The 18531-nt window shown below is 35.9% G+C and overlaps 1 protein-coding gene across 3 annotated transcripts in view; it reads left to right on the top strand.

Moving 5' to 3' along the window:
- The window catches only part of NAALADL2 (N-acetylated alpha-linked acidic dipeptidase like 2), a 1648032-nt gene that overhangs the window by 348861 nt on the left and 1280640 nt on the right, over positions 1-18531 (top strand). For all 3 annotated transcript variants that reach the window (XM_069559730.1, XM_069559739.1, XM_069559749.1), the window contains one exon: positions 554-662. The gene's annotated coding sequence lies outside the window, so the exon portion shown is untranslated. The remainder of the gene's footprint in view (positions 1-553; positions 663-18531) is intronic.

Raw genomic sequence — 18531 nt, 5'->3', positions numbered from 1 at the left:
TTTCACAATCATTCTTCACCTGTTTTTATCCCAAATTTAAATTAATATTTAAACAATAACATCAATTACCATGTCACAGAGGTGTTCAACAGAAGAACCAGGTTTTCAGTCCTAGATGTGTTCTTTCTACTATGTATTTCTTCCTTTGGTTAACCCCTTCTTTCAATAGACATAAGTCACCATGTCCAGTTACGTGTCTTCTGCTTTATTTTTTATTGTGTTTAGTAGTGCATGGTGCAAGGTAACTTAGGCTAGCTAAATTAAGGTATATATATAAACACTTGAAAATGAGAGAAAGATAGGAAAATATTTGTATGTTTGTGTATATGTTTGTTCTTGAAATAAAATACTATGATTAAAAATTAATGTCTCTTTGTGCATTATTGACTTCTAAAAAGTATGAAGAGTTTCAGGCTACTTACCCTAAAAAGAACTGATAATATAGTTCTGAAAAGCATTAACTAAAGAATAAAATTCAAAAGCCAACTGATGCATTATCTAATACAACTCCCAATGTAAATTGATCATCTTCATTTTTCTAATTTATGAACAGGAAATGAGTTTTGACTCTTAAGCACCTGGATGAAGAGCCCTCTGTTCAGCTTGTCAGAGTCCTGTGACCTACAAAGACCCTCTGGTTGCACTAGGATCATTTGATTGAAGTAAGATCTAATTGTTTTAATTAGAATATGACTTTTACTCTTGAATCAACTTTTATAAGATGACTTGGCATACGTCTGTAATGTGCCAATAGCTGCTAATTTTGAAAAAAAAAAGAGAAGAATGTGAGCATTATTCTGTGACAAAATCTCATGTATTCCAATTTCTATTCATCTTTTATTTCATGGAATTGAGCCCATTTTGGGGAAAGCACTATCTAAATACTTTAATTTCTGTGTGGCAATCAAAATTGGTACAATTTCCTTGCCTTTGAGGTATCAATTGATTTTTATACAATTGTAATTTTATTGTAAGTAATCAAATTATTCTCTTTTTTAACTTAAGTTGATTCAGTATTTTATTTTAAAATGATGACAGCAGTGCAGTTTATGTCATGATATGGCATGTTTTTTGCTTTTCCTGTTTATTCCAAGTTTATATAGGTCTGATGACCTTGTGGGACATCAGTTTATATATGGCCATATGTAGACTGTGCACTTCCATTTAGTCATTAGAGTATAAAGACACATTTTAAAGACTGTTTATAGTTCTTCCTGGAAAACTCTTATTTTGAGCAGATGATGCTAGTGTATGATTGAAATACTTTTTTTCTGTAAAACAATTGCTGCAATCAATGTTCCACTGCTGGTTCAAGCTTACTATGTAGAAAACTTTAAATGACATGGATGTTGCAAAGGTTCAAAAAACAGCACAGAACCAACAGCTTGGAAATCTGAGGTGATCCAGCATGACCTTCAAGATAGGTAAGGAATTGGCATGAACCGCTTTAACCTTTTGACTGTTCTCTAGGTTCTGAAATGAAGGAGATAGATTAAACAAAGAAAGGTAGCAAATTCTTGAGCCTTGAAGATGAAGCATGTAATATATTAATATGAGTTGAATGGAGTGGCTGGATGTGAGACAGTAGGGAATGATGAGTCTATAGGGAGAGAGAGGCTGTGTCTGAAAGCTGTTCAGGTTCAAGTATTGTAAAGCTGGACAAACAAGTAAATCATGTGGGGTGAGGAAGGGTGAAGCAGAAAGAGGATTGAACTTGACTACTGGATTGAATAAATTCTAAGGTCATTTCCAACTCAATCTATGTTTGTAAAATTTTGTTTCTATGCAAAACACAATATTGCCTAGCCTCTATTGAGCTCTGTGTTTATTCCTTTTTAAGTAATTAAAAATAAATAAGTGAAATAAAATTGAATAGTTTTGGTTTAAATTTCCCTTTGAATTATACATTAGTATCAGTGGGAAAGGTGATTTTTGACCATAATAATTCATCAGTTTAATATTTTATTGTGAGGGATTTTTTTTTTATTCTTTATTGTCCTGGAATGAGAACTTTGAATCCAGTACTATAATACAAGCATAAAACATATTTTGTAAATTACCAGTTTAGTAGCTTCTCTCTTTATGAGTATTTTCACTGAAAAAATCATGTGAATAACTGAAGGAGAGAAATACCACCTGTTTGGGACTAGTTGGATGATTTTTTAAAGAAGTATTTTAAAGTCCTAATGTCTTTTGATTCATATTTTAACTAATATTTTAAAACATATTTTATATGGAAAAATAATCATTGTAGTTTAAATAAGTATACTTTATAATATAAAATTCTTGTTTCATCAGTTTTGCTTTGCATTTTTTTTTCATTTTTACAACCATGTTATATATTTCTCTGATCACATTTAAACCCATATTTTAGTTGAGGTAAGTACATTTTATCAGGTGCTAATGGTAATTATACTACAAGCCTAGTAGGAAAAGGGAAGTGGGCCAAGTCAATATATTCTGGGAGTCTTATCTAGTCTCTGTGGCACAATTCAAATCAGAATACATGTCTGCAAGAAAACTGAACTCATGACTGTGGGGAGCTGTGTGTGTTATCCCAGTGTCAAAGGGAAAATTAGAGGGAACTGGGGTTTTAATGCATTTAGTTGCGCCCTCTCAACAGCTTCTTCTTTCTTAGTTACTTGCATAGTTTTTAATTTAATAATCGTGTGCATTTGTAGAAGTATGCAAGTTACTTCAGGTATGATCATTTTGAGAATGGCTATATTGCTTGAGACATGAGATCTTTGAGATAATTTTTTCACTTGTTAGTAGAAACTGCTCCTGTGTTAAGATATGTAATTTTGATATAATATTTTAAAAGGCTTTTGATGCCCTTTGATTGTTGTTATTGTTCAGCTAAGTCGTGTCTGACTCTGTGACCCCATGAACTGCAGTGTGCTAGGCTTTCATGTCTTTTGCCATCTCCTGGAATGTACTCAAACTCATGTCCATTGAGTCAGTGATGCCACCCCACCATTTCATCCTTTGGTGTCCCCTTCTCCTCCTGCCTTCAATCTTTCTCAGCATCAGGGTCTTCTCTGATGAGCTGGCTCTTTGCATCAGGTGGCCAAAGCATTGGAGCCTCAGCTTTAGCATCAATCTTTCTGATGAATATGCAGGGTTGATTTCCTTTAGGGTTGACTGGTTTGTGTACCTGATGCACAGTGAAGCCAAACACTCTGAAACGTCAGAGTTTGGAGCAGAGAGAGATTTATTGCAAGGCCATACAAGGAGAACTGGTAGCTTGTGCTCAAAGAACTCCAAACTCCCAGAAGAGTTTCAGCAAAGCATTTTTAAAAGTCCAGTCGGGATGGCAGAGGGTAGGGGGAGCATGTTACAGAGTATGTGATCAGTTCTTGCACAGTTCTCTGATTGGTTGATGGTGATCAGTCCTTACATGCCAAAATGTCTGTGGGCTACATACTCATGAACATCAAGTAGTTAATTTCTTTCATTTTGCATTAGCTATCTGAAAAAATTTAGGAAATATGTATGAGATGTTGTTATCTGGGTACTTCAGAGAGGCTGTGGCAGAGACACGGGGAGGGGTCTATCCCTAGAAGAACTCATAGAATCCTACTCAGTTCCACTTTCATATTACATGCTGTAGTCTAACCATCTTGTCATGTAATGTATTTTCTGTCTGTTTCTTTGATAACTGAAAGACTTGCATATTAGTGCCCAGACTGATCAGAACTGGTTAGATCTGTTCCTTGACTGGCCCATTACATCTGACATTAGCAAAAAGCATTAGCTCTTTTTTTTCAAATATACTTGATGTCCTCTGAAGGCTGCTCATATTGTGGAAAATAAAATAAGCAAACAAGTGAAAATGTCAACAGATAAAATATAAAACAACCTATATGGAAGTTTCTAAAAATGTTATTTGATTGTCTTATAGAGGCATTTTGTAAAAAAAAAAAAAATTACTAGTGTGAGCAGGCATTTTTTTTTTTCATACTCTTTCAGGAATAAATTCATGTGTGTTTATTTTCAGTGCTTTAGTAACACACAGAGTTATGACCAACCTAGACAGCATATTAAAAAGCAGAGACATTACTTTGCCAACAAAGGTCCATCTAGTCAAGGCTATGGTTTTTCCAATGGTCATGTATGGATGTGAGAGTTGGACTATAAAGAAAGCTGAGCGCCGAAGAATTGATGCTTTTGAACTGTGGTGTTGGAGAAGACTCTTGAGAGTCCCTTGACTGCAAGGAGATCCAACCAGTCCATCCTAAAGGAGATCAGTCCTAGGTGTTCATTGGAAGGACTGATGTTGAAGCTGAAACTCCAATATTTTGGACACCTGATGCAAAGAGCTGACTCATTTGAAAAGACCCTAATGCTGGGAAAAATTGAGGGCAGGAGGAGAAGGGGACGACAGAGGATGAGATGGTTGGATGGCATCACTGACTTGATGGAGATGGGTTTGGATGAACTCCGGGAGTTGGTGATGGACAGGGAGGCCTGGCATGCTGTGGTTCACAGGGTATCAAAGAGTTGGACATGACTGAGCGACTGAACTGAACACACAGAGTATAATGACAAAGTAAACATTTAGACAACAATCATTTCTATATTATTTTTCTAGATTTTTGAGAATTGACAGCAGATATGTCTAAGCTATTGCTTAGATTATGATTCTCAACATGAAAATAAAGTAATGCAAGCTTCTAAATTGAAGTAGTTAATTGCCACCTTTCTTGTATATATATATCCCTTATTAGTGATTCTGAAACTAAGAACTCTCAGACTTGAATTCCCTACATGATATGAAAAATGCTCTGACATGCATTTAACATGGGTTCACCTTTAGCATTTGACATTTGTTAGTCATGGCTTTCAAATGGAGTGTTTAATTAAGATCAAAGTGCCATTGTTTTTAATAACCCAGAAAGAATGGGTACAATTTAAATGTTTTTTTAAAAAACATGACAGTGGATTTAAGAATACCGTAGTGCTGTGTGAATACTGCGGTTGTTTGAAAATTTTTATGAAATATTCTTATCAAAATCTAATTTAAGGTTTAATGATGCAGTAAAGTTGAGATGTTCGCAAAGAAACCAGAATAATAACAGTAAAAATTTAGCCATAGTTGAGTACAATCCAACCAAAATTTTCTGGTCAATTAGATTTGATTGGGTTGAACAGTGACAAACTACAAAGTAATTAGAAATCACGTATTAGTGACTTGCTGGATTCTGGAGTCTGTTAAAGACGTTTTATGCTGCCTGACATTTACCACCACTTCCTGGGTCTCTTTAAACTGAAGCAGATGCAATTATCACAATTTTTATTTTTCTTGAGGTTCTCACTAACCTGTTAATAAATGTGATTTGCTACAGAATTGATTCTCTATTTTATTTTCCTTAAGAGGCAGCCTTTCCTTAGGGTATAGACTAATAAAAAATAAAATAAAATAGGGCAGTTAAATGATCTAACAGTAGCATTTCAATGGAAAAATAAAACATAGCATCACAAATAATCTTCTAACACTCAGGAGCTGTGCATTTCTAACTCAATGAACTGAAATAGATTCTTACTGATATTCTAAGTTCCATGCAAGGGATAGATAGAGAAGAGCAGTAATGGCAAAAGTCTTGATGAACTTTTTATAGTCTGTGCATAAGTACTCCCATACCTGCAATGTAATTTCATCTAGATTCTTTAAATTAATCTACTCAGACTGAGATTAGCTTTGTTAGGAGAAGACTTATAGTCTATTTCCTTTAAATTACATTTTAATACTATCATTGGAATAGTCTTTTGTTTTGAGCTATATCATGCATTTGAAATATGTAAAATTCACAAAATAATCTAACTATAATAAATATTTAAATTTCATTGTACCATTTATGGTAGAAATGGTAACTTTTATATTATTAGAATCTGTCCTTGAAGATCAAAATTACATTAACTTTTAAAATATTTTCTTTAAGAGTGTTGTATTTATCTCAGAAGATAATTTTGAAATAATGTCTTCTCTATTCTAATGAAACAGAAGAACAGTAATCATATAGGGAATCAAAAGTCAGTCATTAAGAGCTAAATAATATTTTAAAGGGGAAGATTCCCCAACTCATTAACTTCAGCTTTATACAGATAAATCAATTTTTATTTATCTCATGCCTGATTTCATAAGTTTTTTGTAAAGCTTTTTTACATCAACTTTTTCATATAAATTTCAAAGATATCAACTTTTAACCAAACCATATTAATCAGTTTGGCAGCAATTCATTTAGTACTTGATACTGAAAATTATCTTACACAGTGGCTTCATTTCCTTATATAACTGAAATACATCTATAACATTTCCTTGCAATTTTGACATATGGTCTCCTATTAACTTACATGGTATGGATTTCATACTTTGTATGAAGTCCTTTCTTGTCCTTGAAACATCTTTTTATATTTGTGTTTCCAAGAGAACTGTTTCTAAAACTGAGTTTTTTTTCAAGCTGAATGTTCATCTTTTAAATAAAAAGTTTCTAATACCGCTGCAAAACTCATTCTCTTATTTCTTTTACTCCTTCTTATATAAAATATTCCATCACAGATAACATGCTAGTATTTTTTAAAATACTTTTTAAAACTTTTCAAAGAGACAATTTCATACAAATATTTATGTGAATCTGTTATATGCCAGACACTATACTGGGTACAAGAAGAACAAAGTTAATTAAGCTATCCTACTTTCCCTCACAGTGTTCACTGTTTAATGGGCATGCAAATAATTACAAGATAGTGTGATATTGTAGTGTGAGCATGTAGAAAGCAACACAAAGTTGGGATTGATATTTTTTAACTCCCAAATACTTCCAGCTCAGATCAATCTCTTTGGCTTAGATCCAAATATTAAAGTGATTAACTGTTTAGAGAGCCATCTTGTTGTACCATTCCAGTCCAAAAAAACTAACATAACATAGCATAATATAATGTAACATAATTATATCCATGTCTATTATTGCTTTAACATTAGCATATGAAAAATAGGCATTTATGAAATTATATAGTATTACTTATATATTTACCTTTCTGTTACATAATTGTTAGTAAACAAAATTTCAGTAGAATAGTAAAAAATGACAATTAGCAGTAATTAACTGGACTAATAAAAATATAATATATAAAAGCAATATTTTTATAATGTTTCATTCTTACTTCTGATAGAGCAGTTTATTTTTTGAACTTTTACTGTTTTAAATTTTATAAGCTATATTATTGTTAATCTTTAAGATAAATAAATTTGAGCTTTTAAATGAAGAATTTAAAAGCAAAGCTACTAAGTAAGCACATATTACCTCATTTAACACAAAATAACAATGGCATGTTTCTTTCTGTCTCATGATACCATAAGAGATTTTTACTCTTTATCTTTCCTTTAAAAGCAAAGAATACTTTGATTTTAATAGAATAATAGTCTCCTAAGATGGTCACCTCCTAATGCCTGGAATTTGTGAATATTTTATGTTACAAGACAAAATGAGATTAAAGTAGCAGATAGAATTAAGGTTCAGAGAAGGCAATGGCACCCCACTCCAGTACTTTTGCCTGGAGAATCCCAGGGACAGAGGAACCTGGTGGGCTGTAGTCTATGGGGTCGCACAGAGTCAGACATGACTGAAGTGACTTAGCAGTAGCAGAATTAAGGTTGTTAATCAACCCCTCTTTAAGGTAGGAAGAATATCCTTGAATGGTCAGGTGGACCCAATGTAGTAATCAGAGGACCTTTAACTGTGAAAGAGGGAGGCAGAAGAGTTAGTGTCAGAGTGATGTGATATATAGATTCAACCAGACCTTGGTTGCTTTGAAGATATGAGGGACTCCAAGAAAAAGAATGAAGGTGGCCTCTAGGAAGCCTGAAAATCAAGAAAACAGATTCTTCCCTATAGCATTTAGAAAGGTGAAAAAAAAAAACAAAAAACCCATGGTAATAGCCTGATTTTTAGCCCTGATTGCCTTGATTTTAATCCAGTGAGTGTCATTTCAGAATCCTGACCTCCAGAATGGTAAGAAAATTAATTTGTGTTGTTTTATGTCAGTAAGTTTGTGATAATCTGTTATGGCAGCAATAGAAAACTAATACAATAATGGGCAAAGTCTAGGTCTTATTTGGACAAGATACCAGCATTCTTTATCTTCTCTGTGGTTTTACAGTATCCTTATAAAAATCAAGGTGATTTTAAATTCCATTTTCCAAATCAAAGCATCTAAGAACAAGAGGAAATTTGTTTTTCATTGTTGATATGATTCAGTTCATCACTTGATATACTGTAAAAAGCATGATTGTTATTAATGAGGTCTGACAATCAGGTCTGTGCTGCACTAGGCCAGCACATCTATTATCAAAATTTTCTCCTTTTGTTTGCCTACATGGTTGCAACCTCTGATTCAGGAAATTTATCTTGATAGAATAATCAGCTGGATGGCAGTAGGTGTGTTTACTCTTGTGGTGTGCACAGACTACAGTGTCTATTTTTGACTGAGCATTGGTGTTTTGGGGGGGAGATGAAAAAAAATTGCTTTAGAAGTACTTGCTTGCTTAACCTAGGATTTGCAAAATTTAGGCTCTGTGTGCTTTCACATACCCTTTTCCACCATGTCCAATGCCAAATCCTTTCTGCCTTTGGTATAGAGTGCTCTATCTTGGCTACTTTACTTTCTAATCAAATTGTATGTGTCTTTCTAGCTATTATTAAAACAATACAGTTGTCTGGATGATCCCAACATTGGCATTATTATAATTCACACATTTCATTATCTGAACCTTAGGCCACAAGAGTTTTGTGGACACAATATTCACAATGCTAAAATTAAATTACCCTTAGCTTCAAAGCACATAGTCAATCCACAGGCAAAAGTGAAAGATAACTGTTAATGCTCACAATTACAATACACTTAGGTTTCAAACATAAGTAACATCACTCAGAGTCTTCAAGCAATGGATACTTCATTATTATAAACTAAAATCAGAGTTGGCAACGTCAGTAGTTGGAAGAAAAATAGTGACAGTAACTACTGAAAGTGAATCATCTATACCATATCCATTTGAAGCTAAAAAGAGATTACTTTAAAGCTCAATTTTTGAGGGCTGCCATATGGGTTATGACTGGAAAAGGTCAGTTTTCATTCCAATCCCAAAGAATGGCAATGCCAAAGAATGCTCAAACTACCGCACAATTGCATTCATCTCACACACTAGTAAAGTAATGCTCAAAATTCTTCAAGCCGGGCTTCAACAGTGTGTGAACTGTGAACTTTCAGATGTTCAAGCTGGGTTTAGAAAAGGCAGAGGAACCAGAGTGCCTGGAGCCAGCATGAGGAACCCCACCCATGGCAAAGGTCATGAGGAAGGAGGCTCGGCATACGCAAAGGCAGGATCGAGCCTCAGGGGTCCCCCGGAAATTCTCAAGCATCTACCCCCAAAACCAAAGTCTGCCTGGTTTACTGTGTTATGCTTTCCAACTACTCTTCTGACATTAACAGGGGGCTGTCTCCCCACCACCTTTTTCTGGAAAAAGTTAATTTAGAGCTTTTAGATAATAAGTCTCCTGGGCATAATAAGAGTGTTTCAATCCAAAAACCCCTCTGATGGCTTTCTAGCCTGTCTGCTGGACTCTTACAGCTGCGCATGTGATTGTTTGTGGCCTCCCGACCTCGAGAGGCACAGGAAACTTAAAACATCCTAGGAATGTAGGGGCTTCCGAGGAGTCAAAATCATTATAATAGGACTGATTAAGGGTTTCATTTGTTGAGCCAATACTTGCTGCCAAGTGTTCATATCTTTTATTTGTTGATATAGTTGGTATGTAGAAAAAACAGGTAGTAGCCCTGGCATTAGCAACATTGAATCTTTGAGTTAAGTACTTTCTTTGTTATAATCCACTGCACCTTTGTTCTATAGGAATGTAACTTTATTTAGTAGTTTAAGGGTGATGCAGATTAAAGAAAAAACACTTCTAGGGAAAAAGAGTTTTCTGGTTGATAGACATTTATCTAGGAAAAGAGCCATAAAAATGTTAACAAGCCCCCTGGCCAGAAGATAATGTAAACTGCCTGAGACCTTTTGTATACGGGAAGGTATGCAAGAGGAAAGCCTGGTCTCAATAAGGGTCAGGACTGCTGCCCCTGCATAATTCTGCATATTCCATTATTTCTTTATGTACAACTTGGGGTATATAAGCTGCTTTTGAAAATAAAGTTGTGGCTCTGGCACCAATGCTTGGCTCCCCCATGTCATTCTTTTCTCCCCTTTCAGGCTGAATTCCCATCTGGAGTGTGGAGGCTCACAGTGTCTACTTATTTGCCCTGGCTTCTAAGACCCACGCAAGAGGGAGCCCAAGGAAGGGCACCCTCCACTATTCAGGCAGGCATCGGTGGCCTATGTAGACAGTGCAAGTTCCTTGTCTTGGAACTGTATTGGTTTTCCACGTAAACCAAGTTATTCAGCCTCTTTTCTCCACTAATTTTCCTACTACACTATTCTTTCCTAATTTCTCTTTATATCTCTGAGCAAATAAGTCTTTCCTCACCGACTCTGTCCCCACTTCAAATTCCCTGGATCCACTGGGGCTGGACCCTGGCAAGATCAAATTGCCAACCTCCACTGGATCATCGAAAAAGCAAGAGTTCCAGAAAAACATCTGCTTCTGCTTTATTGGTCAGGAAGATCCTCTCAAGAAGGGAATGGCAATCCACTCCAGTATTCTTGCCTGGAGAATTCCATAGACAGAGAACCTGATGGGCTACAGTTCGTGGGGTTACAAAGAGTTTGACACAGCTGAGGGATTAACATACAAATGAAGTCAGGCAAACCTGAATCATTGGTCACTCTAAGACCAGTGAATAGCTTTAGATATAATTAGTGTTCAACATGTCTGAAAATTAGCCTTCTTTGCTATAGCTCAGTTGGTAAAGAATCTGCCTGCAATGCAGGACACCCCAGTTCAATTCCGCTGTAGAAGGGATTGGCTACCACTCAAGGATTCTTGGGCTTCCTTTGTGGCTCAGCTGGCAAAGAATCTGCCTGCAATGCAGGAAACCTGGGTTCAATCCCTGAGTTGGGAAGATACAGAAGGGAAAGGCTACCCACTCCCATATTCTGGTCTGGAGAATTCCATGGGCTATACAGTCCATGGGGTCACAAAAAGTTGGATACTTTCACTTTTCCATAGATATGATTATAGTATATTTTCTCTCTTGGTGTATTCCACTAAATTGATCAAACCCAGAGCATAGTAATCATCACATTACATCTCTTAATCCCCTTTCAGTAATTCACTAAGTCCTAAGACATATTTTAAATTAATTTTTCATTTCATTTTATAAATATGGAATATCTTCCTATACTCCAAAAAGTATAAATATTAAAAGATGTACAGAGAAAAGTTTGTCTCCCTGCTACCTGGTCCCCAGTCTTTCCAGTGTCCACTCAGTCTAAAGCAGTTATTACAATGATCAATTCTATATGCATCTTTATGAATATACATGTGAAGACGATAGCATTTTTAAATTCTGTCCCTTTGCCACAAATCATTATCATTTGAAAAAGAGATGATTGGTCACCATATTGCAATCAGAGGTCCTTAGCAATTCTACAATGCATCTGGGTAAATATTTGCCAGCCTATTACCTTGAAGTTAGGGGGAAAAAAATAGTAGATTGAAATAAGTTGAATTAAGTCCTAGTTCCACTCTTTGGGTAGAACTCCCCAGTGTTTGTGCTCTCTGGATTTTGAATTTTTAGCTTTACCTTCTGGAAGGAGCTTTCATTTTTATTATCCTCCTCTGTTACATAAAGAAGGTATTGGATAGTATTCACTTATTGGTGGCTGAGCAGCTTTCTTAGCCTGCTTCCTTCCAATGGAAAGTTAGCAACTTAGTTCTCTTTTACCTGTCTCATCTAGTCATAGTCACTTTGCAGATAAAACTCTCTCAAAATCTTTTTGCCCCCAAGTATGTTTGATCTCAGCCAACCAGATATGCTGGAAGCCAGTTGACTCCCTTAGGAAGTCTATGCACACAATCGTATTTTTATGTTGGCTATAGTTAGTAATAACTTTACCTCTTCCTTTCCAAAAATTTATTTATGATTTTTTAAAAATTTAACTTTTTTCACTTATGTTTCCAGTACAGTGTTAAGTAATACTGGTAACTGGGAGGTTTTCTTGCTTTGATTTTGTTAATAATGTTTCTGGTGTTTTCTTACTAAACATGTTAGAATATTTGGGCTAAGTTAGATATCAATAACCTCAGATATGCAGATGATACCACCCTTATGGCAGAAAGTGAAGAGGAACTAAAAAGCCTCTTGATGAAAGTGAAGGAGGAGAGTGAAAAAGTTAGCTTAAAGCTCAACAGTCAGAAAACTAAGATCATGGCATCTGGTCCCATCACTTCATGGGAAATAGATGGGGAAACAGTGGCAACAGTGGCTGACTTTATTTTTTTGCACTCCAAAATCACTCCAGATGGTGATTGCAGCCATGAAATTAAAAGATGCTTACTCCTTGGAAGGAAAGTTATGACCAACCTAGATAGCATATTAAAAAGCAGAGATATTACTTTGCCAACAAAGGTCCATCTAGTCAAGGCTATGGTTTTTCCTGTGGTCATGTATGGATGTGAGAGTTGGACTGTGAAGCAAGCTGAGCACCGAAGAATTGATGCTTTTGAACTGTGGTGCTGCAGAATACTCTTGTGAGTCCCTTGGATTGCGAGGAGTTCCAACCAGTCCATCCTAAAGGAGACCAGTCCTGGTTGTTCATTGGAAGGACTGATGCTGAGGCTGAAACTCCAATACTTTGGCCACCTCATGAGAAGAGTTGATTCACTGGGAAAGACCCTGATGCTGAGAGGGATTGGGGGCAGGAGGAGAAGGGGATGACAGAGGATGAGATGGCTGGATGACATCACTGACTTGATTCACCTGAGTTTGGGTGAACTCCAGGAGTTGGTGATGGACAGGGAGGCCTGGCATGCTGCGATTCATGGGGTCGCAAAGAGTCAGACACGACTGAACGACTGAACTGAGATATATTATATAAAGTAAATTCTCATCAGTTCTATTTTACTGACTACTTAGTTCAAAATGGTTATTGAATTTTGACAAATGGCTTTAAAAGAGAGTAAAGTATTTTTCTGAAATCTATTAATTTGCTACAAAAATTGTTATAGATTTCCTAATATTGAATATTCTTAAATTCTTGGAATAGACCTTACTTGGTCATGGTGTAATGTTATTTTTGTGTACACGTAGATTTTATTTGCTAATAACATTGGATTTAGGGTTTTTGCTTTTATAGTCATAAGTGACATTGACTTGGTTCCTATGTGTGGATATATGCAATCTTTCTTGGACCAGGAGGTTCTCTTCACTATCCTATATTCTGGAGTGATTTTAGCAGCATTGAAATTGTTTGCTCTTAAAGATTTAAAAATTTTCCACATAAAACCATCTGAGACTGCTGCTTTTGGATTTCTCTATTGACATATTTCTCCATTTCTTCTATACAAATCTGTATTTAGATTTTTCTGTCTCTTCTAAAGTCGATTTTGGAAAATTATGTTGTCTCAGGTAATTATCAATTTTATCTAAATTTTCAAGTTTACTCATAAAGTGTTTAACAACATAGCCTATTAGATAGATTCTTTTAAATATATTCTGACTGTGGTTATTTATCTTTTATCATTTATTTTGTATGTTTCTACTTTATTCCTTTTTAAAAAAAAATTAGGCTCACTAGTGGTTTTCTTTTCAAATAACTGCTTTTTAAATTTATTTATTAATTTTACTATGCTTTTTGCTTTCTTATTTTCTGCTTTTTCTTTTCTTAATTTGTTCCATTTGCTTCAGTGTAATTTGACATTTATGAAGTCTTAAAGTAGATTTTCAATATATTATTAGTGATTTTTATGAATAATATACTTAATAATAAGTATCCCTTATGTAATATGTTTAACTTTTAAGAACTATATTTTGTAGGAGGAGTAGGCGTTACATTGTCCATACTATATATATACATACATAGTTATATATAGAGGCATAAAGCAGCACGGCGTATTTTGCTAGAGCAAAACATTTGAATCGGATACTTCTGTAGGTTAAACTGAGCCAGATTATGGAAGGGCTCTTTACAGATTTATTTCTGTGTACTCTGATATTCTCCAGGCCAGGATACTGGAGTGGGTAGTCTTTCCCTTCACCAGGGGTCTTCCCAACCCAGGGATGGAAACTTGGTCTCCCACATTTACCAGCTGAGCCACAGGGAAGCCCAAGAATACCGTAGTGGTACCCTATCCCTTCTCCAGTGAATCTTCCCAACTCAGGAATCAAACCATGGTGTCCTGCATTTTAGGCAGGTTCTTTACCAACTGAGCTATCAGGGAAGCCCTTTTTCACTCAAGGGATATAACACTCTCATTAATAATGGCTGCTAAGTCAGTTTTTCATGACTTACATCACTTAGCCCTTACTGCCATTCTTTGTGAGAGGTTTTATTATCTTTATATTTTGCAACAAGGAAACTGACAATAAGAAAAGGTAAGTGCCTTTTCCAAATTTATGTAACTACACTATGGCAGAGCTAACATTTAAATTAACTATTACCTTTAACCATTGAATCGAGACTTTTTGAGTATATGGTAATGAGCTTCTCCATTTTCTCGTAAATCTGATCAAATTAAGATTCAACAAACTTTTGCTTCTCTTAGTTTGGTACACATTTTTGTTATATTCATGTGAAAGGCCAGGTATCTTCTCTAAAAATGTTTGAGCTGCCTCTTCTTGGCTTTTGCCCTAACCACATAGCAGTCTGCCTTTGAATAATCCAGTTCTGCATACTTGTAGATAATTTAACAGAGAGAGCAAAGCATCTGGTAGGTCTTGAGAGAAATAACATATATTTCCTATTTCTAATGACTATTAGAAATTATTTTCTTATAATACTTATTTTATAAATCTGCAAAGTGAATAGTTCACTCTTGGCTTTAGTAATCCTCATCAGATTAAGACATTTGCCTGATATATAATAGCTAGAATTTCTAATCAGAATATCTGCTTCTCCATAGTTATCTTATAATGTCTGTAATTCTACTTGCTAATATGGTCCCCGGTATGAGTCTACATATGCGCTACTCTGCTGTTGCAATTTCTAAGCAGTAAATTTGTTCATAGGTCCATTGTGTAGGCTGAGGTTTTAAGGCTGTAGCCTGCTGTGTTTATTGACCTATTTCTTAATAATTCTATATCAGGCAATCACACGATTCACAAACTTAGAGGGAAGAAGCACACACATTACCATCATCAGGAGATTGAAGTAGCCATGCGTTCAGAGGCTATACTAAGAATTTTAGCCTGGTTTGTGTTATGTAGAATCATTGTGAAGCACCACAGAGAGACTTTTAAACAAATCAAAATTACAGCTTTCTTGCTCTAAAATACAAATATTTCTTTAAGGAATCATTTTGGTATTTGCCTAAGGTTGTTTTCCCCTTCAGTGTGAATAGGATGTGAGATTTTCTAAGTCCAAATTAGGTGATTAGCCAAGTAGTGTTCAGTAACATTCAGTCTTTGCTCTCAAATGTGCTTTTTCCATTGCATGGCTCTGCGGAGTGTCTGGACTTCTGCTATGAATTCTGCGCCAGGCAATGTTCAGCTATTCTGATGTCACCTCTGCTCCATCTACTGGAATAAAGATTTTTACTACGTACATTCTTTAGCAAAATCACTATTTGTATAATGGCTTTTTAAGAAACTTTGTCAAAACGCTGGTGCCAAAGAGCATTAAAATTATTGTTAAACTGAGAAAACTGAGAGCAGAATTAAGATGAAACTACTAAATTAATCCTATTCTTTTGCGCTCAGATATATGCAGCCAGTTTTGTCTTTAGTCTTAGAAAAATAGAGCACTGCTTTGCACCGAGGGAGAAACTCATGAATGAGAGCAGAAAAATAGGTGAATTTTGAAATACGGTTGGTCCTGCAGGGTTGGATTTGTTCAGATTCCTCATCTCACAACCTCAGTGAGCTATTTGTTCTCAGATATTCCCTGACCTCTTGGGTCTCCTTGCCTTTGTCCATATTCTTCTTTCTTCTTAGAGCCCTTTTCTCAACTTTGCTTACTTGGAAAACTCCTATCTCCCATTTTTCAAGATTCCTGACGGTTCTTTTCTATTTCCTAATATCCTTTGGCAGAAAAAAAAGACCTCACTTCTTTGTGTTCCCATAGTATCTCTAATCTATTTCTGCTTTTGCATTTTTCACAAAATAATTATCTGTATACATATCTGTCTTCCTTCATAGTGTCAGAACTCCTTTAAGGGAATAGAACTGTGTTGTTATTGTCTTCTCTGATCAGCTGCCTTTGTTAAGGGAGGGGGAAGTTCTAATACTTGGAGATGACTTTGCTTGAAAAGTGTTTGGATAGAAATACTCAAACCCAGAGAAGTTAAACGAAGCACCTTTGTTCTGCATAAGAATAGCTAAATATTTTGGGTGGGTGATAACACAGAGATCAAATAAAGGGATTTAATGGCTGAGGCAGCTAGTTAGCAAGGCTGGGCATCAATGAGGACTGGTAATACTGTAGAGTAGTCTGATTAAGATGCTTAGCCAGAGAGAATTTAGACATGACTTCAGAGCATGCTGGAAGTGGGAGCCTATAGCATGTGAAATGCTCATCTTTTCCTCTGACTTTTCTACAAAATAGTTAGTTTACCATTGATTTTTGCTGCTACCGCATATTTTTTGGAAACAAAAAGAGATGCTATATTTTTCTTCAAGGTTGGCCCGGGTGGTAAGCAGAGATTACATGTCTGGGGATAGCCAGACCTCTAGTTCACAGTGAAAACCTCAGAACTGGCAGAAGTACCTGGGACATGCTGGTATGCAAGGAACAGGTGAATAAAGGAGTGGATGATGAATTCTTAGCAAAATTCAGGAGGAGCCAGTAGAGTAATTGATGTTACCTTTGTTTTCAGAAATTATAATATCTTTAAAATTCGCAAGGGAGGGGAAAAGTACATATTAGCCTGAAAAGTTACTACCATTGTTCCTTGCAGCTATAGGAAGCTGGGTCTACAAGTTGGCACCCTCACGTGCCTCTGAACCATCAGTAGCTCACAGTAGGGACTAGCAAGAGTCCATGTCCTGTTTCCTTTCAGTCCTCAAAAAGGAGACAATCACAGTGACCCAGTTTGATATTTTAGAATCTTTTCTCATCCTCTTGAAACACATATCTCCCCAGGGTACAATATATTTTTTGTTTTTTTAAGGAGGTAGCATGATTTAGCAAAAGACAACAGAGGAAATATGTTTAGTTCCTTGTACTAATACCTTCTCACCTTCATTAATTATTGATGGAATAATAACATATAAAACTAGTAAAGAGCTAGGGATGTAGTAGAGGCTCAATGATCTTTCTCTTCCCTCCGTTATCTATTGGCCTTGCCATTGACATCATCAGTGGTCATCAGACACATCAGTGGTTAAGGTTGAGAGAGTGGGTGAAGTACATTCACAGGAGCACTTAATGGTAGCATCCTTGCCACAGAACAAGTACTGAAGAAGGGGGGGCTGAGGCTCAGAAGACAGACATTGCCCCTTGCCCAGTGTTGCCTTATGCTTGCCTTTGGGGTGGCCAGTCCCTGCTTAGCCTATGGAGATTACTATAGACTGAATATGTGTCCTTTAAAATTTGTCTGTTGAAATCCTAACCCCCAAGTTACTGGTGTTAGGAGGTGGGAACTTTGTGGGACCCTCATGACTAGGTCATGAAGGTAGAACCCTGATAATTGGGATTAATGTTCTTATAAAAGAGACGCCAAAGACCTAGCTCATCCCTTCCACCATGTAAAGATACAAAGAGAAAGTGCTGTATATGAACTAGAAAGCTGGCTCCTTACCAAGCAGTGCTAGTCCCTTGATCTTGGAATTCCTAAGCTCCAGAACTATGAAAAATTCCTGTGCTGTATCAGCACCCCCATCTGCAGTATTTTGTTACAGCAGCCTGACAGGACAAGACAGAAACCTTTTCTTATTGTTGGATGGCTTAATGGTCTTGTATTTTAATGAATATTTGGTTTGTCTAGGATGGGTTTAACAACTTATTTTCATTTGCATCATGAAAAGGCATACTTTTTCATACTGCTACATCAATTAGTTTACTAAGAATGGAACTCAAATAACATTTTACAATGAGATTAATTGCTATTCCCTGCTGGGCATTATCCAGACAGTGTTCTTTATCTATAAAAATGCCTATGTCTATAATTTATAACAGATTTTAGAAAAATGTGTGTATGCAAATAAGGGTGCCAGCAAACATTCTATCTAGTTACAATGGAAGTACTTTCATCCACAGATTTTTTTCTTCTGGTGGTAGAAAACATAAGATTTGTTTCTCAAGAAATTTAGAATTAACTAGAAAATCTGTTTTGCATTTTTGCTACTGAAATTATTTGTGTATTTGGCAACTGAGATTAGTCTACTATTTGCATTATTTTGTAACGCCTGCACGTGGTGCTGTGT

This window comes from Ovis canadensis, chromosome 1 (assembly GCF_042477335.2).
Source record: "Ovis canadensis isolate MfBH-ARS-UI-01 breed Bighorn chromosome 1, ARS-UI_OviCan_v2, whole genome shotgun sequence".
Classification (NCBI taxonomy): domain Eukaryota; kingdom Metazoa; phylum Chordata; class Mammalia; order Artiodactyla; family Bovidae; genus Ovis; species Ovis canadensis.
This window is presented reverse-complemented; position numbering and strand designations above follow the sequence as displayed.